Genomic DNA, 26890 nt, shown 5'->3' with positions numbered 1-26890 from the left:
ATATATATATATATATATATATATATATATATATATATATATATATATATATATTTATTTATTTAATTGTTGCGATTCTCGGAACCGCATGCACCCAACAGATAGTGGTCCCAAGACAGTTATTCCATTAATATACGTGTTGATAGCCCCTTCCCTTTTGTCGAGCGGAACAACAGGGGCATGCATTGCGAGGATCTGAGAGCTAGGTTTGCTTACATCATTTCTTCGTCCTTTCATTTCAAAGTCATTCCTACTCTTCTTTTCTGATTATTCCTGAGGTAAATCTGAGCCACGTGCACCCTTCGCTGTGAGATGGGTCCCCAGCGAAGGCCGATCAGCCTGCCAAACGCACACGCAGCGGTAATTTTCACTCAATGGACAGGAAACACACTCAATATGACGCCCACGCTGCACGGAACACGTACCAAAGAGATGGAAGAAACAGCACCTTAGAAAAGGGCGCTCAAACACCACATGAGCATCAACAGCACAGAGCTCACCGTCCTCAAGCGAACCCTCAATCAAGGCTGATCATAGAAAGACAACACCCTGTCACGTTGTGTGTGATACGAGCAGCACGTACTTTTCAACCCATTTCTGGACTAATTGTATCGATCGGGTTTTGCCCTGCACACACGATAGCAGAATCGGGCGAACATGAGCGCTGGCTACGTGCATATTGGTGGATCTATACGCACTGTACGGAATGTGCTCAGAGGCAGACCCGTGTGCCGCTCACGACACTTTGTTATCGTACAGAGCAGGGCACGAATGTACCGCTCGTGACACTTTGTTATCACACAGAGCAGGACACGAATGGACACATCTTACTGTCTGTGCATGGGTTTACCATAAAATTGTACCTTCGGTCATCGAGGACGGCAAACGTCCTCCCGCCTCCACGGCCAGCGATGCTGCGATTGGGTGGAGGCATGCGGCACAGCCCGGGCAACGCGGCGCACACGTAGCACGCTTGCGGGATCAACGCCACTCTCGGCCGGCCATCAGGGCATGGCCCGGGAGTTCGTGCAAAGCGATTCATGGTGCGGAGTTCGGTGTGGGCGATTTGTATCATGTCGTAAGGTTCGAGCAAGACATCCTTGCGGCATGGGCACACCTTGCCGGAAGTGGAATGTTGCTGCTTCCAGCCATCGCAGCCGGGCCGCGGCCAATCAGAGCGCCCGATTCGGGTGACGACACCGAGTTTCGGGTTGGCCCCCCACCCTGCGGGACCTATAAAGGTCCGAGCGGATCTATCTCTCTCTCTCTATATATATATATATATATATATATATATATATATATATATATATATATATATATATATATATATATATATATATATATATCTCTCTCTCTCTCTCTCTCTCTCTCTCTCTCTCTCTCTCTCTCTCTCTCTCTCTCTCTCTCTCTCTCTCTCTCTCTCTCTCTCTCTCTCTCTCTCTCTCTCTCTCTCTCACACTCTCTCACTCTCTCACTCTCTCACTCACTCTCTCACTCTCTCACTCACTCTCTCACTCTCTCACTCTCTCACTCTCTCACTCACTCTCTCACTCTCTCACTCACTCTCTCACTCTCTCACTCTCTCACTCTCTCACTCTCTCACTCTCTCACTCTCTCACTCTCACTCTCACTCTCGTCTTGCCTCCCGCTCAAGCTGGTGTTCAACTCCGCCTTCTGTCGTCATCGCTGGACTCCTCCTCCTCTCGCTCTGCCCTGTCTCTCCCGATCAAGCTGGTCTTCGACTCAGTCTGCTGTCGTCATCACCCTGACTTCTGTCATCATCACTTCGACTCTGCCTTCTGTCATCATTTCTGGGTCCTCCTCCTCTTCTCCGCCCACACGACTCTGACTCCACCCTACCAACTCAAGCCCCTCCTCCACGCCCACGGTCTCGATGTGAGCTTCCCGAAGCAGGAGACGACGTGCCAGCTGTCAGGGGGGTAACGCGCCACAGCGCATTCCCCCCAAACGTGTTGGTGGTGCGTTCGGGTACCGCGTATCACTTATACAAAGGTACCGAGAGACTGTAGCCTCAACTCCTCTCCTGTCTTGCTTCAATCTCTCTTCATCAGATTGTGTGTGTGTGTGTGTGTGTGTGTGTGTGTGTGTGTGTGTGTGTGTGTGTGTGTGTGTGTGTGTGTGTGTGTGTGTGTGTGTGTCTGTCCTGGCGCATCTCTACATAAGTAAGCCTGCAGAAGATTGCGATTATTATTTTCGGGTGAGGTCTGCTCTTCATCCGCTTTTATAAGTCGCCTGATTATTGTTACACCACACCCTTCTTCCCTATCTCTGCTTGCACACCCCAATAAATGTTGATCGTACCACATACCTTTCCTCGCCCATTGTTAATAAATTGCTATTAGGAATGTTCCCTGCTCGTTTTTGTCTTTTCCTTCATTAGTCCAGCATGGTCCGAGTCCGAGCTTAGCTGTGACTTTATTCACAACAATCCGTTCCTTTTCACCGGTACGTCCTTGGCAGTGTTGCTCGGCTGCATCCGATCCGGTAAAGTGATCCAGTTCGGACAAGGCGTGTATATATATATATATATATATATATATATATATATATATATATATATATATATATATATATATATATATATATATATATATATATATATATATATATATGTCTCTGTTTTTTTGTCTGTTTGTGTGCAGGATATTTCAAAAAGTTGAGGACAGTTTCAGACGAAACTTGGTGGACACGCTGGGTTTGTGACAAGGAAGAACTGATTCAATTTTGGTGAAGATCCGACTCTCGATCCACATCCGATATTTTTTTAAGAGCTTCTTCACCATTGAGAGGTGGGGCTAAACTAATATATAGCACAACGCCTCAAAAAGTTGTGGACGGATTCGGATGAAACTTGTTAGACAGGTTGAATGTGTGACCACAAAAACTTGATTCGATTTTGGTGAAGATTCAAATCCGGAATGGGATACGATAATTATCTGATTTTTAAAGTGATTCTTCATCATTGAGAGATATGGCCAAAACTGATATATTGTATGATGTTTCAAAAATGTACTGGGCCCGATATGTTCTCGTGGATCATGCATTACATGGTGGAGGTATGCGCTCTTCCAAGTGCCCTTGTACTTTATTTATGGTTTCATTTATTGAAGCTTTCCAACAGTTCTGTGATTTTTCCTGGTGTATCGGCTCACAAAATTTCAGCTTTCTTTGTCTCCCGGAGCGTACGATCTTTAATATCAGTCGGTGAGGCAGTGGTTCGAATGAACTTTATATATTAGCTATAGCTAAGTAAGACCTTTTACTAAGCTTATAATCATAATTAAACAAATCTATGCTCCACCAAGACCATATTCAGAGAAACAAAAATATACTCTCTACCAATTTCATGTTCAACTGGAACGGCACCCAGGAGAGCGCATTCCTCCACCAGGCTGAACAGATTGTTTGTATCCCATTGATAGCCCGGATCTGGATCCAGAGCTGAACCAAAATTTAATTAGCCCATTCTTGTTATCTAACCAAATAATCCACCAAGTTTCGGCTGAATCCGTCCTAACATTTTGATATCGGGTTATATATCATTTTTAGCCTTGTCACAAAACCTGGTGTTGGCTTAACACTAAAGGTGGCTGGCTTAAGATTTTAGGGTCTTGAGTTCAAGCCCCTGTCATGGCATTGAAATAACGCAATGTTGGTTGACTCAGCTCGTCATCCATCCGAGGTTGGCGAAATGAGTACCAGCTTACTTGTATCAGGGGCACTTCATCAACAACACAGCTGTGTTTCCAGAAAATGATACAACCAGCAGGTACAGACTGCATATGAAACAACAACAACAACAAAGCCCCATGACTCAAAAGTGAAGAATCACTTTAAAATTCTCAGATCCAGATTTGGATCTTCACCAAAATCGAAACAATTTTTGCTTGATACACAATCAATCTGTCCACCAAGTTTCATCTGAATCCATTCACAACTTTTTTTGAGATATCGTGCTATATATCGTTTTTGGACTGATCTCTCAATGGCAAATAATCACGAAAATTCTCGGATCTGGATTTGGATCATCACCAAAATCTTACCAATTCTTCTTTGTCACTCACCCAATCTGACCACCAAATTTCATCCGAATCCATCCACAACTTTTTGAGCTATCCTGCTCAAAGACACACAGGTGTGAAAACATAACCCCCATCAACCTTCAGTGGTGGCTTAATTTAAGAAAACGATACTCTTTACCAATATCATATTTAGCTCAATAAAGCTATACACTCCACAAAGATCATATTCAGCTAAACAGAACAAAACCAAGATTGCATTCCGTTCAACAAAACTGCACTTTCCACCCAGAAAACATTCAGCAAAACAAAACTATCCTCTCTTCCAATACAATATTGCCGTGTGCACAGCTCCCACATCAACTGCTTTCACCAAAGCCATAACCGCAGCTGATGTGGAGACTGAACGTACCAGAGATTAACTTTGTGAATGACGCTGCTGAAGGCAATTGAACGACAAAGTGCACCTGAGAAGATTTAAACCTCTGAATGAGATCTAACCAAGTTTGATTACCAATTACAGTAACTTCACAAAAGTAAATTCCACCAGGGGTTATCAATTAAACCACACCGGTTTACGCAAGAAGGGAAGGACAAAAGAAGCGGACACGTATGCAAGCCTTAGGAAACAAATAAACTATTTCAGAGTGAAAAGACGAAAGAATAGCGAAATTGAAATCCCATATTAAGGTACAATGAATCATAAATAGGTGCAGCACCTAATAAAGAAAAATGAAATTTCCAAAGGTGCCACTTGCACAAGCATTCACACAGAATTGGCGAGTGAGAGAATGAGCAGGAGCCGCTGGGTGTAGGGCTGGCTCCAGGAAGAGTATCAGGGGTGAAGGCAGGGGCACACAATCCATAAAGGTTTGCGAAGCTGAGCATCTGGCAAGATCATGTCTCAGCATGGAAAGAGCTTCCAGAGCCCACGGGCCAGCAAGACAAAGTGAAAGGACAGCAGGCTTTTCTTAGTTGTGAATCCCCCCTCCTTCTGATTGACTGCCCTTGACCACAATCACTGGCCACAGGGTGTCACTCAAGCCCAGACACAGTGGACCAATGATGACCCAGACATCCTACCAATAACAGACAGGGAGCAGTCCAAGGCCTGCTTCTTTCACACTGATGTACAACTGTGGGGTTGGAGTTTGGGTGGGGCAGGAAATGTGCCGCATCACCCCCTTACTTGTTCACCTTCACCTGATTCAACACGATAGACACATGACAAGACATCCTTATCCTCTCTCGCTGCTAAAGGTCATAACACAGTCTTCCAGTAGCACATGAACAAACAGGACGACTTATCCCTATCCACGTGTCCTTAATACAGGGTTCAAAAGTCCTACAAGCTACGTGAACACAAACATCAAGTTGATTATAATTATGAAACTGAAGAAATAACACCATTGAATGTTTCTTCTTTGGTCAACTTCATGCACGCAAACTATTCTGATGACTTGATTTCACTCTGGGATGTACAGGTTAGCTCTGTGATGGACAGCACACTTTCATTGCTAAATCATGGAGTGATGTCCACGGGTACGTGCTCAGATGACAATGTACAAGCCTGTTGCCTTGGGCAATGTTGTATCTTGGAGTATAGCAAAATTCATAGAAACAATGAATGCTCCAAATTGCATCTTTCCCTTCTTGGAATTATCCTATGTACATCCCCTTATACTTTACTTTGATATCAAATTCTACTTTATCTATTGACAGATAATAATTACAAAAAAAGAAAGAGAGAACCTCTTCCCCCACTTCTAATATCCGCAATATCACTCCAAATCAAGACCTCACATCAGTGAAATTTTTCATAGTTCAAAGCTTCTATAAGCAGAACATGAACACTGACCCAAGTAATTATTTTGATGAACCATCCCATCTTGTTGAAGGCCCCCAATGAGGGAGCCCTTTACTCGTAATCTGTACCGTATACTGTATGTCACTTTTTCCTCTTGCTACATGAAATATATAAAAAAATGTGTGCGTGCGCGCGTGCGTGCGTGCGTGTATGTGTGTGTGTGTCTTCTCCATAACACCAAAACCATGAAACCTTGCAGCTTGAAACTTTGCAGGCATATGAAGAAAACACCAAGGAAATGCAAGAGTGAAAATTGGGATATTTTGGTGAATTAAAACGCCCCTTTTGAAGATAATTAACGGCCTTATTGGAATTATATCCTTTATCAGGCACATCCTCAATCACCACTCTCTAAGGGGTCTTAAGGCGTATCCTAGGTAACCTCGCTGGGGTCTGAAGCTACCATTTTTTGGCCTGCTCAACCTTACCTTGACTTGGACCAGGCTGCAACAATTTCGTCACGATAGTTTTTTTTTTTTTTTTCCCCACTTTCCTCACTCATATTATCGAATGGCTGTTCATCATAGCTACGAATTGCTGTATACATCACTTTTGTAAGTGCTATAGTTTTCAGATTAGGAGCTTCGCGATATTTCATGCATTATATGATACAATATTCCATGATCTGCTCTCACAGATGAATTACAGTATATCATCGAAATATTATTTCGGTTTTGAGGATCAGATATCGTCCGGACTAAATATGTGTCGAAATCTGGAGTGAAATTGGATAATTTAAAGAAACTAGTATGTGCCCGTACTTGCGTGGCCGTACGTGCAAAAATAATAATAATAACTTTCGATCTGCAAGCCAGAAACAACAACCACACAGGCCGTTCTTTCGCTCTCACGTGCCCATACATGCGTGGCTGTACGTGCAAACCAAAATAATAATATAATAATAATAATAATAATTTCAAACCGCGAGCCAGAAACAACCACAAAGGCCGTTCTTTCGCTCTTGCGTGCCCGTACATGCGTGGCCGTACGTGCAAACCAAAATAATAATAATAATAATAATTTCAAACCGCGAGCCAGAAACAACCACACAGGCCGTTCTTTTGCTCTCACGTGCGTGGCCGTATGTGCAAACCAAAAAAAAAAAAAAATAATAATAATAATAATAAATAATGAGCGTTTTTACAGCCATTTTTCCCTGCTCTGCAGGGGTTGGGCTTTTTCTTGAGGCAATGTTTTATGGCCGGATGCCCTTCCTGACGCCAACCCTGGTCACCTCTTACGACACACAGGGATATGGTACACCTATTCTAACCGGGACATACACCGGGACCAGTACACTAGTACTCATTTCGCCGACCTCGGAAGGATGACAGGCTGAGTCAACCCCCTGGTGTTAATTCAGCAGCCAACGGGGCTTGAACTCAGGACCCTGGGATCCCAAGCCGCCACCCTAACCACTAAGCCAACACCAGGCTTTAATAATAATAATGATAATAATAATAATAATAATAATAATTTCAAACCGCGAGCCAGAAACAACCACACAGGCCGTTCTTTAGCTCTCGCGTGCCCGTACATGCGTGGCCGTACGTGCAAACCAAAATAATAATAATAATAATAATTTCAAACCGCGAGCCAGAAACAACCACACAGGCCATTCCTTCGCTCTCGCATGCCCGTACATGCGTGCCCAAACGTGCAACCCCCCCCCCAAAAAAAAACCAACAAAAAAAAAACTTTCAAACAACCACACAGGCCGTTCCTTCGCTCTCATAAACGACGACTGGATCGGGGCATTGTGTTTATCTATAAATGCGCATAAGAAATCGAGAAATTATTGTATACATTAAGTCATCACTATCCGGAAGTGGTGCGTGCCCGTACGGAATGTTCACATGCATTCCACGAATTATCGCTTGCATTGCAGTAACAACTACTGTGATACTTACACACAGTTAATTAAAATCAAGTTTACCTCCCTGTCTTTGCTTGCCATGACATTCGCTGCCATTTACCATTGCCACTCCTACGCCACGGCAACTAAGGCACCGATCCCCATCATAACCGGTCCCCAGCATTATACCTGGCAAGTTTCAATTAGATCGGACCAGTGGTTGCCAAGAAACAGCGGTCACAGACACACGCACACGCACACGCACACGCACGCACACACCCATTGCTGGAATTATAGATAGATAACGAGTCTTATAACTAAGCCTTATATACATATTTACTTTAAGCAAGCAAGGCTGTGCTCCCTCCTTCTCCATATGTACACAAGAAAATGTGATATTTCCAAAGCATTAAACTTATCTTTTTCTACTGTTTGGAGAAATATATTGAGTGAACAATAGATTTAGGAATATGCCAAAATTTACCAGCTTCATTGAGCTATATGACAATGCATTCACTGCTTTACCTCCCACCCTGTCCCCCAGAGGGACTGCCTATCCATAGCATCTGCCAGATCTGTTTCTATATTTTTGGCAGTTTCACGAAGTGCTCTACAAGAAATCAAAGCAAATCTGGTGAAAAACGAATGTTTTAAAATAAATATATAATGTTTGCGTGGACTGCGAATCGATGTACCACGTGACATGTGCACAGACGAGCAGGCAATGTGGCGGATTATCTGCAATGTTTATCTCATGGGCTATTAAACTTTGCGACGTCTCCAGAGTTGTTGGACATAAACAGCAACTCTTTTGTGGTAAAGTCATTATTTAAACGAATTCATTTAATATCTGTAACTGCTGTAGAAATAGTGAAGACCGACTTTAAAGTTAAAGGGATCGTATATGGTTATCAACTACAGCCTGGCCAGCTGTTCCTTGTCAACCATTTAATTGGAGTGATTGCCTGAGTGCTTAAAGCCACTTGCTGAGTGCCCTCGAGTCAATAGCAGTGCAGTTCACGTCCCGATCAGGATGTCTAGTCGGCAGTTGCTAGAAGGTAGAGATACATGATTTACAAGGGTTAGATGGTTTCTCTTTGTGACTTTCAATGCAAAATATATTTGATAACACCCGATTTCCAAGCTATTTGCTGTATTGACAAGTTTTATAAATTATGGCCAATTTTTTTTCCACCTGTCAAATAGCGATTGCCAGCTGTTTATAAAGATTAATATTTATGCACATCTTCCTGAAACGTCTATAATGCAATGTTGTTTTTATAATTAACCTCCGCCATCGAAGATCGGGGGTTACTGTTTTCACCCCTTTCTGTTTGTTTGTTTGATTGTTTGTGAACAGTATTACGGAAAAACTCCTCGACGGATTTCGACGAAACTTGGTGGGGGGGGGGGTTAGGTATGGTCCAAGGATCATGCCATTAGATTGTGGACTTGGTTCCCCCCCCCACCCCAAAAAAAAATTGTTAGAGAATTTTTTTTTTTGCATTTCTACATGTTTTAAGTGATGTCCAACCCCCCGCCCCCCAAAAAAAATTTAGAGAAAAAAATTTTTTGCAACTTTTTTTTCAAAAAAAAATTTCGATTTTTTTTTTTTTGCATTTTTACATGTTTTTAGTGATTTCCAACTCCCCCCCCTCCAAAAAAAATGTTGGAGAAAAGAACTATAACTCTGTCAGCACTTGACATCATATTTAATGAACGAGTACGTGCCCGTAAAAAAAAAAAATAATAATAATAAAAAAAATAATAATAATAAATAAATAAATCACACAGGCCGTTTCTTTGCTCTCACGTGCCCGTACGTGCGTGACCCGGAAGTTCGATATTATTCGCAGTTACGATTATTCGCAATTTATTTTTAATACCCAATTATTCAATTAGCGCCAACATATTTTACCTTTTCGCAATGTCGTGGCAAGGAAAAACAAAAAGAGAAGAGAAGAGAGAGAAAAAATTTACTTCCTGGTTCGGAGCATACCAGCACTCTGATGTTCCTGAAATTTATACACCGTCTAATATGAAAACGATCATAACTTGGGCCATTGTGTTTATCTATAAATGCGCATAAGAAATCGAGAAATTAGAATACACGAAGTCATCACTCTCCGGAAGCCCGTACGTTGTAACCCGTAATGGGGAATGTGGCTGAGCTTCCCTTCCCCATCGGCCACGCCCACGCAACAACATGTCTTCCCATTGGTTTTGGTAAATAAATGGTCATAACTTGGGAAGCACTTGTCCGATTAATATCAAACCTTGAAAAGGCACATCCTCAGGTCCCCAGCAATATACCTGGCAAGTTTCAATTAGATCGGACCAGAGGTTGTCGAGAAACAGCGGTCACACACACACACACACACACACACACACACACACACACACACACACACACACACACACACACACACACACACACACACACACACACACACACACACACACACACACACACACACACACTGCTGGAATTATAGATAGATAACATAAGATATAAGGTTCACTTGAGTGACCCAGCAGTATTGGCGGCGGAGGTTTTGCACTCTCCCGAGTGCTCCCCCTCTAGTTAACCTCCGCCATCGAAGATGGATGGAGGTTACTGTTTTCACCCCTTTCTGTTTGTTTGTTTGTTTGTTTGTTTGTTAACCTCCGCCATCTTCGAAGATGGATGGAGGTTGCTGTTTTCACCCCTTTCTGTTTGTTTGTTTGTTTGTTTGTTTGTGAACAGTATTACGGAAAAACTCCTCGACGGATTTCGACGAAACTTGGTGGGGGGGTTAGGTATGGTCCAAGGATCATGCCATAAAATTTTGGACTTGGTCCCCCCCCCCCAAAAAAAATTGTTAGAGAAAAAAATTATTTATTTTGCATTTGGACATGTTTTAAGTGATTTCCAACCCCCCCCCGCCAAAAAAAAATTGTTAGAGAAAAAAAATTATTTTTTTTTGCATTTCGACGTGTTTTAAGTGATTTCCAACCCCCCCCGCCCAAAAAATTGTTGGAGAAAAAAAAATTTTGCAACTTTTTTTTTCAACAAAATTTCGATTTCTTTTTTTTGCATTTGTACATGTTTTAAGTGATTTCCAACCCCCCCCCCCCCAAAAAAAAATGGAGAAAACAACTATAACTGTCAGCACTGTTGACATCATATTTAATGAATAAGATATAATGTTCACTTGAGTGACCCAGCAGTATTGGTGGCGGAGGTTTTGCACTCTCCCGAGTGCTCCCCCTCTAGTTAACCTCCGCCATCGAATATGGATGGAGGTTACTGTTTTCACCCCTTTCTGTTTGTTTGTTTGTTAACTTCCGCCATCTTCGAAGATGGATGGAGGTTACTGTTAGTTTGTTTGTTTGTGAACAGTATTATGGAAAAACTCCTCGACGGATTTCGACGAAACTTGGTGGGGGGGGGGTTAGGTATGGTCCAAGGATCATGCCATTAAATTTTGGACTTGGTCCCCCCCCCAAAAAAAATTGAGAAAAAAATTTTTTTTTGCATTTCTACATGTTTTAAGTGATTTCCAACCCCCCCCCCCCGCCCAAAAAATTGTTGGAGAAAATTTTTTTTTTTTGCATTTCTACACGTTTTAAGTGATTTCCAACCCTCCGCCAAAAAAATTGTTAGAGAAAAAAAATTGTTTTTTTTGCATTTCTACATATTTTAAGTGATTTCCAACCCCCCCCCAAAAAAAAAATTGTTAGAGAAAAAAAAAATTTTGCAACTTTTTTTTTAAACAAAATTTCGATTTTTTTGCATTTCTACATGTTTTAAGTGATTTCCAACCCCCCCCCCCCCAAAAAAAAAAATTGGAGAAAAAAACGAGAACTCTGTCAGCACTGTTGACATTATATTTAATGAATAAGATATGAGTAGGGTGAATATACTGGTTCTGGCTCACTTTTCCCCATGTAAATGAATGGGGGATTTTCAGTGATTCATTTTTTTTTTCCCTAAAAATAAACCCCCTTTTTATCCCAAGGTATATTTATTTGTCTCCCCTTTTAACCTGGGGACACTTTTTTTTTCAAATAATCCATACAATAAGATAAAGATTTGTTTAAGGTGATTCGAAAAAAATATCTGAAACATCTAACCCTCGGGACACTCTTTATCAAATAACCGATGCATATTGTTTAGCTCACTCATTGAACCTATAAAGATTTGTTCATTCTCAAATTCCTTCAATAGTTTAATTTTCTTTGCACAATAATCCCCATCTAAAATATTGAAAAACAAAACATTTGAATCTTTATATTTTTTAAGATACCCCTTTTGTGCCATTACGAAATGATAAACTTCTCTTAATGATCTCATCTGACCACCGCCCGAGTTGCAAATCATTTTTGTACATAAACCACGCCATAAAAAAAGTTTTGTTTCAAATGTTTTCAGTTCGTGTCATGAAAATGAGGAAGTGTTTTTGGACAGTCATGCTGTGAAAAAATAGGAACTATTCTGTGAGACAAGGTCTTGTGTTTATATTTTATCTCGGAACACGAACTGAAAACATTTGAATCAAAACCATTTTAGGGTATTTTAAGTATGTTTTAAAAATGATTCATACAATTTGAGAATATATCTCCCAGTTATTTTCCAAGCTGTCTCTCCCGAAGCGTCATTTCCTGTGGCAAAACCCAATGATTAAGCAATCTCCTCATCGTTGCTTTATAAGTGATTCGCCAGACAAAGTTTCTGCCAGACGGGATTTTCATTTTTACAACTGAGACATGAGCGATCTTTCTTCCGCGAACAAAACAGCTCAACACAAAGTTGGTAAGCCTGTGTATAGGTTCCTCTTTGAACGATGAAGCAATTGATTATAAATTAAATCGTGATAATTCTGATATATATATATATATATATATATATATATATATATATATATATATATATATATATATATATATATATATATATATATATATATATATTTTTTTTCTTGGCAGGTCCTTGGAAGAAGAGCAGTTTACATATCACGACGAGGTGCATGAAATTAATGCTCTTATTGAAGAGGTCAATCATCTTAGAAGAGAATTGAAAAACATTTTTAAAGACTGACACGACGTCTTATCACGGCCTCTGATCTTTTTTCCATCTTGTACCAATGGTAAAAAAAAACTGAGACATGGACTCACTCTCTTCCGATGAAGATAACAGCTCACTACAAAGTTGGTAAGTTTGTGTATGGTTTCCTCTTTGAACAATGAAGCAATTGATTATAAATTAAATCGTGATAATGCGAAAATATATATTTTTTCCTGGCAGGTCCTTGGAAGAAGTGGAGTTTACATATCACGATGAGGTGCATCAAATGAATGCTCTTATTGAAGAGGTCAATGATTTTAGAAGAGAATTGAAAAACATTTATAATGACTGGTACGAAGTCTTATCACGGCCTCTGATCTCGAATAAATTAAACCAATGGTGAGACACGTGTGTGTGAATATATGTATGTGTGTGTGTGTGTGTGTGTGTGTGTGTATATATATATATATATATATATATATATATATATATATATATATATATATATATATATATATATATATATATATATAATGTGTGTCTGTGTGTGTATGTGTGTGTGTGTCTCTTTCCCTGTCTGTCTCTCTCTATCTGTCTTTCTACCTACCTCTCTCTGTCTGTCTCTCCATCTATACCCTTGACTTATTATTTTATTTTTTTTCAGCTCGATCACACATCAGCTGTTGAAGCAATCTGGTACAACACATGATTTTCTGGAGGTAAATGTTTCTGAATTATTATTTAGTTATTCTTTTATTAATATCACTCTCTCTTTGGAATGTCGTCTTATGTTGGTTGCATCATTAGTTTGGACGCGGTTTTGCCAGTACACTGGAATTCATTTTATTGGCCTTGAAAGGATGACAGGCTGAGTCGGCCTCCTGGTGTGTTAATTCAGTGGTCAACGAGGTTTGAACTTAGAACCAACACCAGGCTTACTCATATTACCATGTAATTATCTTTATAAAACCTAATTATTATCCACTTTTTGTTTCAAAACAGAATATGGTGTCTGAGTTTCAACATCACAAGACATCTGAAGAAGATTGCTGGGAAAGATTATACATTCTCGCAAATGAATATTTAATATTTGCAATTTTGATTAATTATATTTGTTTTGTTTACAATTACTTGATTTTGAATTTCAAAAAAAGGATCAAGACATTAAGGGGGGGTAGGTGCGCTCCCCCAATGACCCATCACCCCCTCATCCCACCCCTCCCCTCCCCATGTGTGTGTGTGGGGAAGGGTGGGGGTGGGATGAGGGAGGTGGTGGGTCAAAGGTGAGGCGCACAGGGGGATGAGGGGGTGGGGCTTGTGTGGGTGGGGTTTATGTGGGCGGGGCTTCGGTGGGGCTTGTGTGGGTGGGGCTTGTGGGCGGGGCGTGTGTGGGCGGGGCTTGTGGGAGGGCGTTTATGTGGGTTGGGCTTGTGTGGGCGGGGCTTCGGTGGGGTTTATGTGGGTGGGCTTCGGTGGGGTTTGTGTGGGCAGGGTTTATGTGGGTGGAGCTTGTGTGGGAGGGGTTTATGTGAGCAGGGTTTATGTGGGCGGGGCTTCGGTGGGGCTTATGTGGGAGGGGTGAATGTGGATGAGGCTTATGTGGATGAGATTTGTGTGGATAAATGGATGGGTGGATGGGTGGATGAGTGGAGCTTGTGTGGATGGGTGGATAATTTTTTAATTAAATAAACATGTTGTGTGTGGGGAACTAATTAACTAATCACTAATTATGTGAATATGATGAATATGGGTGGAGCTTGTGTGGGGTTTGTGTGTGTGGAGCTTGTGTGGAGCTTGTGGGGGGTTTGTGTGTGGTGGGGTTTGTGTGGAGCTTGTGTGGGGTGGGGTTTGTGTGGAGCTTGTGTGGGGTGGGGTTTGTGTGGAGCTTGTGTGGGGTGGGGTTTATGTGGGTGAGTTTTGTGTGGGCGGAGTCAAAAAGGGGCGGAGTCCAAAAATTTCAATTTATCTTTGTCTTTTGTAATTCCTGTGAATAAAATGAACCTAAAATCTCTTCCCCTTCCAAATCATATATCTTACAAGTCCAAGGAACCGTATCTATTACATCAACAATTTAAAAAAGTTCGTTCGTCCATCTTTTAATATAACCTTTTTCAAAATGAGATTTCCACCTATATATTCTTACAATATCACCAACTTTGAACTTAGGTTTTCTGACATTAATCTCTTTTTCATATTTTAATTTTGTAAATGTTTCTGATGGTTTCATATTTGTTGACGTGTGAATCGTGTCATTATACTTATCCACAATATCCTGAATAAAAGATGACCATTGTTGTGAACCGAGTTGTGTGAATTTTTTTATATAGTCTCTCTTTTAAGGTACGATTAAAACGTTCAACAACAACTGCCTTCCCTTCATTAAAGGTACTGTATAATGTAATCCTGTTATTTTTTAGAAAATTCATAAATGTCTTGTTATAAAACTCTCTACCCTCATCAGTCCACAATTTTTTAGGTTTTCTCTTACTTTTATTAAATATCTGTTGAAAGGCTAACATAAGAGTATTACCTGTTTTGTTTTTTAATGGTACAACCCATGCGTATCTACTCCTCAAATCAATAACGGTTAAAGCATACTTGTACCCCTTATCATTATTGAGTTCAATCAAATCAGCAGACCAGATATAATCTACTTCCTTGGAATAAACTTTCCTTCTCTGAAACTTTGTGAATATTGGTTTTTGTAATTCATCAGCTAATTGCTCTTCAGTCTTAATGACATCATTAGAGCCTATAAGTTTTTTGAATTTCCAAGTCCAAGTTTCATTTTAGCACTGATCATCTTCTTCACAATGAACCGATCAACTTTTTCTCTCAAGGTTGGATTTTGTATCAGAGACAAATTATACAACATTTCTCTATCGGCTTCATGCTTTTCTTCCAACGTTGTGGTATTCCCATAATCAATATCGTGTCTCATGCACACTTCATCAACTCTATTGATTGGTTTACTCCAGGATTTAGGATTGTCTGCCTCATCTAATCTTTTATCCAAGTTTGTGCCTGGACCACAGAAAGAATACCCTGGAAGATGTAATTCCCCTGGTATTCCAGTAGTTGTAAATTTACTTCCTGATAAAAACTTTTGAAAATCTCCTCCTCGTTTGTGTTTGGAGATAAATTGATTTTTTTTGAACCACACACCGAACATATACCTTTTTGTATAACCCTGTTATTTTTACTTTTAATATATGAAATATTTTTAGTATTAGTTTTCTTTTTACATTTGAGACAATAACTCATTTATTTATGTGAAAAATTCCTGCAGAGTGCAAAAACCTTTTTAGTTTCCAACATGCACATTTGAATCTTAATTTTTAAAACATAAAGAATCCTTAGAAATGCCTTCACTCTCTCCTCCATTTATTTAAGAAAAAAAATAAAAATGAAAAACTTGAATTAAAATGAATATCTTGTCGATGTCAATATTCTTGTCGAAAATATTGCAAATAGACTTGTCAATTCTTTGTTTTCCTCCTCGGTGGGTTGAGTTATTTTCTATAATACCTCCAATCTTTTTTTAATCTCACTGGTTTCCATATTTTGATATTTATTTTGTCTCGCTCTTTCCTCTCTCTCCTTCTCCCTCTCCTTCTCTCTCCTCCCTCTCCTTCTCTCTCTCCTCCTTCTCTTTCTTCTCCCTCTCCTCCTTCTCTCTCCTCTTTCTTCTCCCTCTCCTCCTCTCTCTTCTCCTTTTCCTCAACTCCTTCCTCATCCCTTATTATCCTTGAATCGCTTACACCCCATAGAATATCATACATATATTCATCAGGATTTCTTGTTATTCCTGTATCCAAAATAATTTTTTTTACAACAGGAAACCAATAAAATTTCTTTTGAATTTCTAAAAGAGCCTTACCTTTTCTTAACTCTATAATTTTTTCATTATTTAACATTTTCATTAAATCTAAAGTTGTCGGTTTATCAACATCAGCATAATGCCAATCTTTTATTGAAAATACCTCATTCTTATGTTGTAGAACATATTTATTAAAATACCGAATACCCTTTTCTTGAAGGTATGCTTGGACACAGTAATGATAATTTTCTTGAAGCCTTCTTGCTGTCATTTATGTATTAGAAATATATGTTAGAATAATATTATGGCACGAAACACCTCCCCATCTTCCCATAGTTAAATCATTTTGTATTTCCTTACTTATTATATATAATCCTGTTTTTTCTGTTTTCATGATATAAACAATGGCAAAACCATTATTATACTTACCCTTATTAAATTCTTTTATTTGTTGTTTACTAATCGTGGCCCCACAAAACTCATTCTCAATACCAAGTGGATAATATTCTTCCTTACGAGACTGGTTTAATTGTTCCAGGTCTTCGAGGTTAATTTTAAATGACCAATTATACCCTAAATCATTCATATCATACCCCCATTGTTCTATTCTCATACAAACGATACGCCCTTCTTTATAAAAATTTATTTTAATTCGAACTGTGAATTCTGTATGACCTGGAGATAATATCAACACTTCTGTATCTTTGGAATACACGGCCGCTTTATTTAAGGATATATATTGTGATAAATCGCTTAATCTCACCAAGTCATTCGCGTCAGTCGGGCTTGGATAATTTTTTTAATTTATAAGCATTTTTCATGTTAATATTTTTGGTTATATTATATTTATGTCGTTCAGCCTGTGCCTTTGTGTAATAATTTGATAAATCAATATCCAGTTCTTGAGATACACCAATGATAGAACCATCTTTACCAACATAAGTCATTTATATTAGATTAAAAATAATATCATAAAATTTTTTATTTTTGTTGAGTTGAAATAACACATATAGATATAATTGACCACAACACTTGGAATTTAATTCTTGGACTTGAAATGTTTGATAAACACCATTCTGTAAGAATTTTTTGACTTCAACAGGTGGTGGAAGACCAAAACTATCAAAATAATATTTGTCTTGACTATTAAAAATATAAACCCAATGAGAACCGTTCCCATTATTATCTTCTAAGTTCATAATAATATTCTTTGTATGTTTCGGCACATTTGTTAATTCATCTCTCATACAAATAACCACATTATGAATTTTTAATTTCTTACAATATTTGACAAGTTGTAAATTTGATGTTGTATTCTTTCCAAATTATTTAAACCACTCATCAATGCTCATTTATTTATTAGAAAGATATAATCCATTACCTCTTTTCGTTAACTTTACACCTGCTTGTGCTATAGAAGAAAGCATATCTCCAACTAACAATCTCGCTTTATCAGGCAGACCTTCAAGTTTTTCAGCAAAATCTACAATTATACCACTTCCACTAATTTGTTTCTCCAACTCTTTGTTATGTCTTTCCAATTCTTTTTGAGCCTGGAGTTGAGCCTTCCTTTCGTTGGCAGTTTTCACCGCTGTTGAAATACCACCCGTCAATGCTCCAACCGCACTTAAACCAGCAAATAAAGGAATTAGAAATGGGAGAAATCCTCCACTCGTCTCTCTTATTGAATATTTTTTCAACATTGGTTTTGTCATTTTAATTTTAAGTGAGCCAGTGTCATTCAAGATTTTAACCTGTTCTCTTGTGAGCAAAACATCAATTCTTACTGCTCCTTTTCTCTGAATTGTATTAACGTGAATCGTACAAGGCTTTTGATTTTGAACACAAGATGATAGTTTATGAAGATTGATTTGATTAACATATACCCCAGTTGGTACTTTGCCACTCATTTATTTAACAAAAAATTATGTGAGACTAATCATCACACCATTATCTGTATTAATCTGCAATTCTGTTTCTTCAAAAAGCAAACAATATGTATCAACTTCTTCACTCTCTCCTCTTTCAATGTATAGGGAAGTATCCACTCGATTAGACTTTATAGTTTCCTTTTTGAGTGCTCAGGTCAAACGCATAGATTGTATACAAACTTTTAAATGCTGTCATATCCAAAATAGGTTCTTTATTTCCATTACTTTCACACACCTTTTGATAAGACTTGTATGCTTCAGCAAAATCATTTTTTTCCCAATTAATTTCCAATCTATCTCGTGGATAAAATGTTCCATCTAGAGAAACGCGAAGTTGTTTCACCTTAGCATTATCACTTAATGCATTATTCTTATCAGTCGCAGTATCACCATCTGGCTTTTTAAAAATGATCCACAGATATCGTGGCTTTCCTTCCAGAACACCCAAATTCCACGTGTAAGTAGTTTGGTTGAGTTTAACGTGTTGACATCTTCTTTTGAGGTATGATACACTGAGTGGTTTCTTTGAGTTAAGTCTTCGATTCAACATCTCTTCTGTTTTAAGATTAGGAGTATATTCACTGATATACCAACTCATTTCCTCAATTACAAATTTATTCTGATCACCAAAAGCACTACCAACACCAAAAAGCAATCGATTTTCATTATCATTCCTTTGTAGTTGAAATCTAATTTTAAGACCATACAGAACTTTATCATGATCACAAAATCCAAATATACCTTTAAGAGGAACTGCCACAGTAAAACTATTTTCTGCTTTTGTATCATCATTATACATTCCTTTCCTTTGAGTATACCCAGGGTCTGTGTTTGTTCCCATTGACATATCAGGAATAAAACCTTCGACAGACCCCTTTCCCATTCTATCACTGAATGTATAGAGTGTAAATTTCATCATTTCAGATACAGCAGAGACATAATCAACCACTTCAACTTCTTGTGTTCCAATATACAAACGCACACTATCAAACATTTTCCAGAAGAAATCATTTACAAGTGTAGCGTTTGTGTTAGTCGCAGCCTTAGTGAATTTAAATTTACACAACAAGAAACTTTCGGAGAGATTCAAATAGGTTTGTTGATTATTTATTTCAAAACTTTTTGTACCATTTGTATTCCAGTCTGTTCCAGTTATTGCATTTACCTTGAAGTAATCTTCTTTTTTAGTGGAGTTTGAGATAATAATAGTATCATCCAAATCATAGATACTATCAATTGCTTCCATACTTGTATTTATTTAGGAAAAAAAGATGTTAAAACTTGTGAAACCCTGATCCAAGTATTTTAATTATTTTCTGTCGTTCTTGGGGGGACAACTGAGTTTTGCCTTTCTTAATTTCTTTTATTGCTTGTAATTTATGAGATTCCTTCTGGGCATCTTTTATGCTCTTTACAGCACCTGCTACATTTCCCACAGCAGAAGCAGTTGAACCAATTAGATCTTTATGTTTTAGAATAGTTGAACCAATACCCATGAGAGTATCAATTATCCCATCTCCTCTAAATTGATGTCCAACACCCCTTTGTCTCTTAGGTTTATAGTATCCTCTACCAAGATACATACCTTCACCCTTGTAGTATGGGGAAAGGAACATCCCATCCCCTGTAATTATTTTATATTTTCCCAACTCGTGTTTCCTCACAATAACCATCGTATTTATTTATTGGAAAACTTCACGTCGGTGAATTCTGATGGATATAACTTCTCCATTAAAAGAAATCATACGATTATCTTGGTCGGTTATCCTAAAATTTACTCTGTGTATGGTTTTTCCTGACACAGGGAGATAAACCAAATTTTTGGGTTCCATATTGAATTTATAACCAATTGGGGTTGAGTATGCGCTGAATGAAAATATTGCATTTGTTTTTTTTTCCATCATTATAAGCACCATCAATAAAATCACAGTGAATTAACACCAAATTTATTCCTGAGGATATTTGAATGACATTATCACTGTAAAACGTCCCATTAGTTTCAATCTTTTTTGAGGAGAAACCCAATAACTCTCTAAATGAATTATCAATTGTGAAATCAACGTTGTAGTTATTTTTAACTTTAATCGTTGATTTTGAAGTATGTTTTTGAATCTCTATAACAATATTTTTTGGTTCATCACCCTGTTCTTTCATAAGACGAGCAATTTCGGAAGATATTTGAGAAATCTCATATGCTCCGGGTGAGACTGTTATCGTTTTGTATCCACTTCCGGGATTATAACTAAACTTGTCATTTTTATCAGTTATATTAAATAAGGTATTATAAGTTTCCATGGACAATAAAGATGCCTCATATTCTTTTGTTGGGTCAAGTTGTAGTGGGTATGGGAATGAAGATGTGTGGTCGCTTGTTGTGAAATTAAAACTCAGGATTGTGCTTCTCATCTTATTTAATATGAGATAAAATGTCTTTATATTGAGATTTATTAATTATTTTCATGTTCATCAACTGGTCTAAAATGGCTGATGCTTCATTAAAACAATTGTTATTTCCAGCCTTCTGACTGCCTACCAACAATAACAGTCTATTAACTAATTGTGATGGGTCATTTGGAAGAAAACTAATCCCTGAACCAAGGATACTTAAAGCCTGAATAATGTGTTTCTCCTTCTCATTTTTCCTACTTTTACTAGAAATACTAACCCTATAATTTAGAGTGTTCAGCAGATCAATATATACTCTATCATCATTATTTTTCATATCCAATGGTTTATCAATATACTTTGATTCATCCTTCACAGTTGAACCTTGTCTTCCATCTTTTGTGAGAAGAAACATTAATCTCGGAGTTAGTTTAACAGGGGGTTGAGCAGAACCCAAGAACCTTAATTCATCATTAAATATCAATACCTTTTCTTGAACAAGAGGAAATATTGCTGGTTGTTCTGTTGGAATGAGTCCTGCTTTGGTTTTTTTAATCCGCTGAATATTCATTGTTTTGAAGAGCATTCACAATATAATCAGGGGGTCGATTAATCTCTTCCAGTTGTTGAAATAAACCTTCATCATCATATACCTTTAATTCTCCTAAATGCTCTAATTCTTCCTCCGTCATTTGATCAAAATCTTTTAACATTTGAAGTTTTTTAGGAGTATATTCTACTGTGGGAACTGTGGAAACATCTTTCATTTTTTCTTGGGAAGTTTTTAAAAGTGGTTTAAAAAATTTCTCTTGTTTTCTTTCAAATGCTTCTTCGCCCGTTAGTTTCTGTCTGCGTTTCTTCTTTATGTCTTCCTGCTGTTTTACAACTTTTGAAACCAACTCTTGATGTTCCTTAAATCTTCTTGCTCTTTCTTTTGCATCCATTTATTTATTGTAAAATATCATTTAATGAATTGTAAAGATCAACAGGGAAATTTTCCTTTTCTTCATCATTCAAGTAGATGTGTTCAAATAAATCCTTTTCTTTAAATATTTCATCAAATTCTTTATTAACATTAATGCGAGTTGTAATTTCTTCTTCACTAATACTTGCATCTCTGCTTTTCATACGTTTGCGTTGAGTTTCTTCATCAACATCAAAACCGAATGATAAAATCTTCACTCCGCTCAGATGTTTAATAATTTGTCTCGTTCCTTTTGGATTAGTTTCTAATATCCCAAGACCACCAGATTTTAGTTTCCTTAACTCACTCTTACAATGTGAATATTTTGTTGTACCAAGAGAAACCTCCTCAAATATTTGACCTTCATTCCTCAATCGCATATGTTCCTCCACTGAAATATAGTGATAATCTTTACCTTTTACTTCTCCAGGTCTTATTGCTCTAGTTGTTGTTGATACAATGCGTATCACGGGGTGTTTTTTAAGTAAATTTACAATATTCTCATTTGTACTACACAAGAACCTTGATTTATGAAAGTTTTTTCCAGAAGCAGATTTACCCACAAGATTTATAATAATAGTTGTCATTTATATATGTAATTGTTTATAAAACAAAAAATATATCCCTTAATATCTCATCTTGTTTCACAACAATATATTTATATTTTTCAGTCATGTGCTTCATGTAATCCTCAAATTTCTTTTTACTTCATAATGTAGAACAATTATCTCTCCAAAAATTATTGATATCTATTGAATTTAACTTGAATAAAATAAAAGTATTAGCATTGTTTCTGATGGAACGACGAGGAAGTTGAAAGTACGATTGACTAAGATAAATACAATGACAAGAAGAATGTCTCCCTCTTGTGTAGTAGCTGTCCATTACCGTTTGGTTTCTCTCATTAACACAATCATCAAAGATAACGAGGTTCTTTTTTGATTTATCCAAATCTTGGGGAGACGGTATATCATCCGTATTATCACTAAGAATACAAGTTATAGGATTTGATTTCTTTTTACATCTCTGTGTATCACAAAATAGTTGAATTATATCTTCAATGTTATAATCATTTAGGTTTTTTTGACGTTTAAATAAACCGATTATATCTTCTTTTTGAAGACCAGCATTAAAACCTTGTGAGAGTCGTTGATACTCTGGTTGAAAACTCGACTTTGTGAAAATTATTAAATTATCATAATCTAAAAAGTTGGGAGTGAGGAGCATCTTTAAAAGTAAGCAGGTTTTTTCACATCCACTTGAACCAACTATGAGACATCTTAATGAATTTGGGAGATTTTTATGGTTGTTAAATTTTATCTTATTTTCCCAAATGGGTAAAAAATCATTCATTTATATATTTGGAAAACAGGTTATTTAATTTATTATTAGCTTTTTTAGAAACTCTATTTTATCCTAAGTTCAGGTTTAATTTCAAGATAATCCATTATTTTATTTATACAATATCTTGTGTTGATATTTCCCTGAAAATTACATCCATGAATAATATATAACAACAATCCTTTGAACATTTCTCTTATACGTTCAGTTTCTTCCCTTGTAAGGAAGGTGTGTTATCACCCTCATACTTTACATTCATTTCTCGAATCAATCTTGTAAAGTAATTCATTTTTGGTGTAAATCTAAAAGAATTATTTTCCTTTTTATATTTTTTATTATCATTAATTAGAAGATAATCACAGAATATACATTGTTTATAGGCTTTTGACTCTGTGTTTAATCCCCGTCTTTCACACGCAGGACAATTCTCAAATTTGTCATATGGAGAATCAGGAAAGTCTAGCATATTTATAAAGTAAAACTTTACTTAAACTGAAATTCATCTATACTTTCAGTTGTATATTGACTCATATTTAATAATATTACCATCGATATCAATATACTTTTTTTCATTACCAGATTCAACGACAACATTTTTTATATTAAAGGTAATTTTAAAATGATCGTTAACTACTATTGAACGAAATGTCATTTCACTTGATATATTAACATCCGTTATTTCATCAGGATTTACATCTTTAGGGTTGTTGAAAAAAATACAAATTTCTCCTTGCATATTACAGATGGTCTTATCTTTTCTTTCTAAAGCTTCATCCATAAGGTTTTTGTTTTTTGATACTTTTTCTTGTTTCATTGCTTTTTCTAGTTTTGAATATATTACCAGAAGGAGAGGAGAAACTTTTGTTAGAGATACTTTCATTGATGTTCTACCAGGTATACTAAAAGCCCTTCCACTGAAGGAAATTGAAGAACTCATATTATTTACCATAATTGTTTTTATCCAATAGTTGTTATATTTATCTTTGTTCAATTTTACATCCTTGACATATTTCTCAGTATCTTTAACAAATGAAGAGATTGATTGAAACTTGTCTTTTGTGTCTTGAAACATTGTATTTATTAAGTGAAAAAGTTGGAGGATAAAATGGTTTTAAGCACAGATTCACCTGTAAAATAAACGAAATTTTCATCAAGAAAATTTTAGTTTAAGCAAAGATTTATTATACGAATATGGTGAATACAACATACTGCGATGTTTGTAATCACAAATATAAACATTATAGAAAACACCTCCGAACCAACAAACACATTTAATCTATTTCATAAAATATCTCCTCTTGAGTTGGAAAGAAAACATTGTGATATCTGCTCAAAGGATGTTTTGAAGAGTAGTTATAATAGACATCTTCAATCACAAAAACACAAGAAAAATGAGTTTAAAGTAAAGGGAGACTATTATATTGAAAACACTGATGGGGAATTTAAAGGGCATATAAAAATAAGGATTTTTCAATTTGGAGAACCCGGTCCATCATCAATAGCTGAATCAATTGAAATAGTGAAACCTGATGTTGAAAAAGTTATTAAAAAGACATTAAAAGAAATGAAAACTTTAAAGTTTTATATGGGAGTGAAAATGAATATGAAAAGACAAGATGAAGAACAAACTCCTTATATGAGAACAGATCTTCATTTTATAACATCATTTCAAGATTTTTTGAATAGTGGGGTTTATGAAGAACTATCAAAACAAGAGGAGGATGTTGATAATACAGTGGTAGGAAGTGGATTCAATATTTAAAAAATCATCTTTTTAGATATACACATTCTAAAATCAAACCCTCTTAAAGCTTCTTCTTATATTGAATTACCAAAAGAAATAAAACTAAAGAAGGCAGTTGTTAATATTAAGAACAATGATAATAAATGTTTTCTCTGGTCTGTTCTTGCTCACTTTCATCCACCAAAATGTAATTCAGAAAGAGTAAAACAATATATGAAATATGAGAATACCTTGGACATTAAAGATTTTAAATTCCCAATGCCACTAACAGATATTCCTAAATTTGAGAAAAAGAATAATCTTTCTATTAATGTATATGGATTAACGGATACAAACAAAGTTCAAATATTAAAAATTTCAAACAACTATAAAAATGAAGAAACACACATTGATCTTTTATATTTTAGTGTTGGAAATAATTCACATTACACATACATCAATAATTTATCAAGATTAATCTCTTCTCAGGTATCCAGAACAGCAAACAAAATATATCCTTGTAAGCGATGTCTTAATTCATTTCATACAAAAGAACGATTGGAACAACATTCAAAATATTGTAGTAATCATAAATCAGCTGTAATTACAATGCCTAAACCTGGTGAAAAGATTTCTTTTGAAGATTATAATAAATCTATCATGCACCCATTTGTGATATACGCTGATTTTGAATGTATCCTTAAAAAGATAAATACTGCTTCTCCTAATCCAAAAGAATCATATACAAATAAATATCAAAAACATATTCCTTGTGGTTTCTGTTATTATATCAAATCATCTGTTGGAGAAAAGTATAACAAACTTGAACATTATAGTGGAAAAAAAGCTTCACGAGAGTTTGTAAAACGATTAGAAAAGGATTGTATAAGACTCACTAAATTAATGAAAGAAACCAATGAACCGATGAAATTAACCAAAGAAGAAAAATTAGAATTCAGAAAGAACAATATCTGTCATATTTGTGAGGGGGAAATTAAGGAGTCTAAAGTTAGGGATCATTGTCATCTTACTGGTAAATATAGAGGTCCCGCTCATTCCTGTTGTAATCTTAATTATAAATTACCTTCTTTTATTCCAGTCTTTCTTCACAACAGCGCCAACTATGATACACATCTCTTTATAAATGAACTTTCAAAAACACCAGGGAATATTTCTGCCATAACAAACACAAGTCAAAAGTATATTTCATTTACAAAAATGATATTCACAAAACCTTTAACTCGTATTAGGTTTCTAGATTCTTACAAGTTTATGGGAACACCACTAGCCTACCTCGCATCAAATCTAAGCTCCACGGACTCTTTTCCAAATCTTAATTCATTCTTTCCAAAAGAGGAAATTCTCACTAAAGAGGAAATTCAGATTAAAGAGAGAATTCAAAGTAAAGAGGAAACTCTAATTAATGAGGAAATTAATGAAGAAATTCTAACTGAAGATGAAATTCTAATTATAAAGAAAATTCGAACAATGAATGAAATTCTAACTAAAGAGGAAATTCTGATTAAAGATGAAATTCTGATTAAAGAAGGAATTCTCACGAGAGAGGAAATTCAAACAAGGAATGAAATTCAAAGTAAAGAGAAAATTCTTACAAGTAAGGGAATTTATCCTTATGATTATATGGATTCATTCATGAGATTTAAAGAAACACAACTTCCTTCAAAAGAAAGTTTCTATAATAACATTTATGAAGAAGAGATAAGTGATAAGGAATATAAACACGCACAAGAAATATGGAAAATATTTAAGATAAAGAACCTTGGAGAATATCATGATTTATATCTAAAAACAGATGTTTTATTGTTAGCTGATGTGTTTGAAGCTTTTAGATCACTCTGTCATAATAAAAATTGTTATGGATTAGATCCTTCCCACTATTTCACAGCTCCTGGT

At 36.5% G+C, this 26890-nt stretch overlaps 1 protein-coding gene and 1 long non-coding RNA gene across 6 annotated transcripts in view; one reads left to right on the top strand and one right to left on the bottom strand.

Moving 5' to 3' along the window:
• BMP7 (bone morphogenetic protein 7) overlaps positions 1–26890 on the bottom strand; it is a 144607-nt gene that overhangs the window by 12151 nt on the left and 105566 nt on the right. The window lies entirely within an intron of this gene.
• LOC147020435 (uncharacterized) lies at positions 12711–14027 on the top strand. The gene is made up of 3 exons (XR_015061835.1): positions 12711–12959; positions 13053–13211; positions 13477–14027. It is a non-coding gene; the product is annotated as an uncharacterized LOC147020435 (long non-coding RNA).

Source organism: Eptatretus burgeri, chromosome 9 (assembly GCF_056783735.1).
Source record: "Eptatretus burgeri isolate ZD-2024b chromosome 9, Ebu_testis_v1, whole genome shotgun sequence".
NCBI classification, from domain to species: domain Eukaryota; kingdom Metazoa; phylum Chordata; class Myxini; order Myxiniformes; family Myxinidae; genus Eptatretus; species Eptatretus burgeri.
This window is presented reverse-complemented; position numbering and strand designations above follow the sequence as displayed.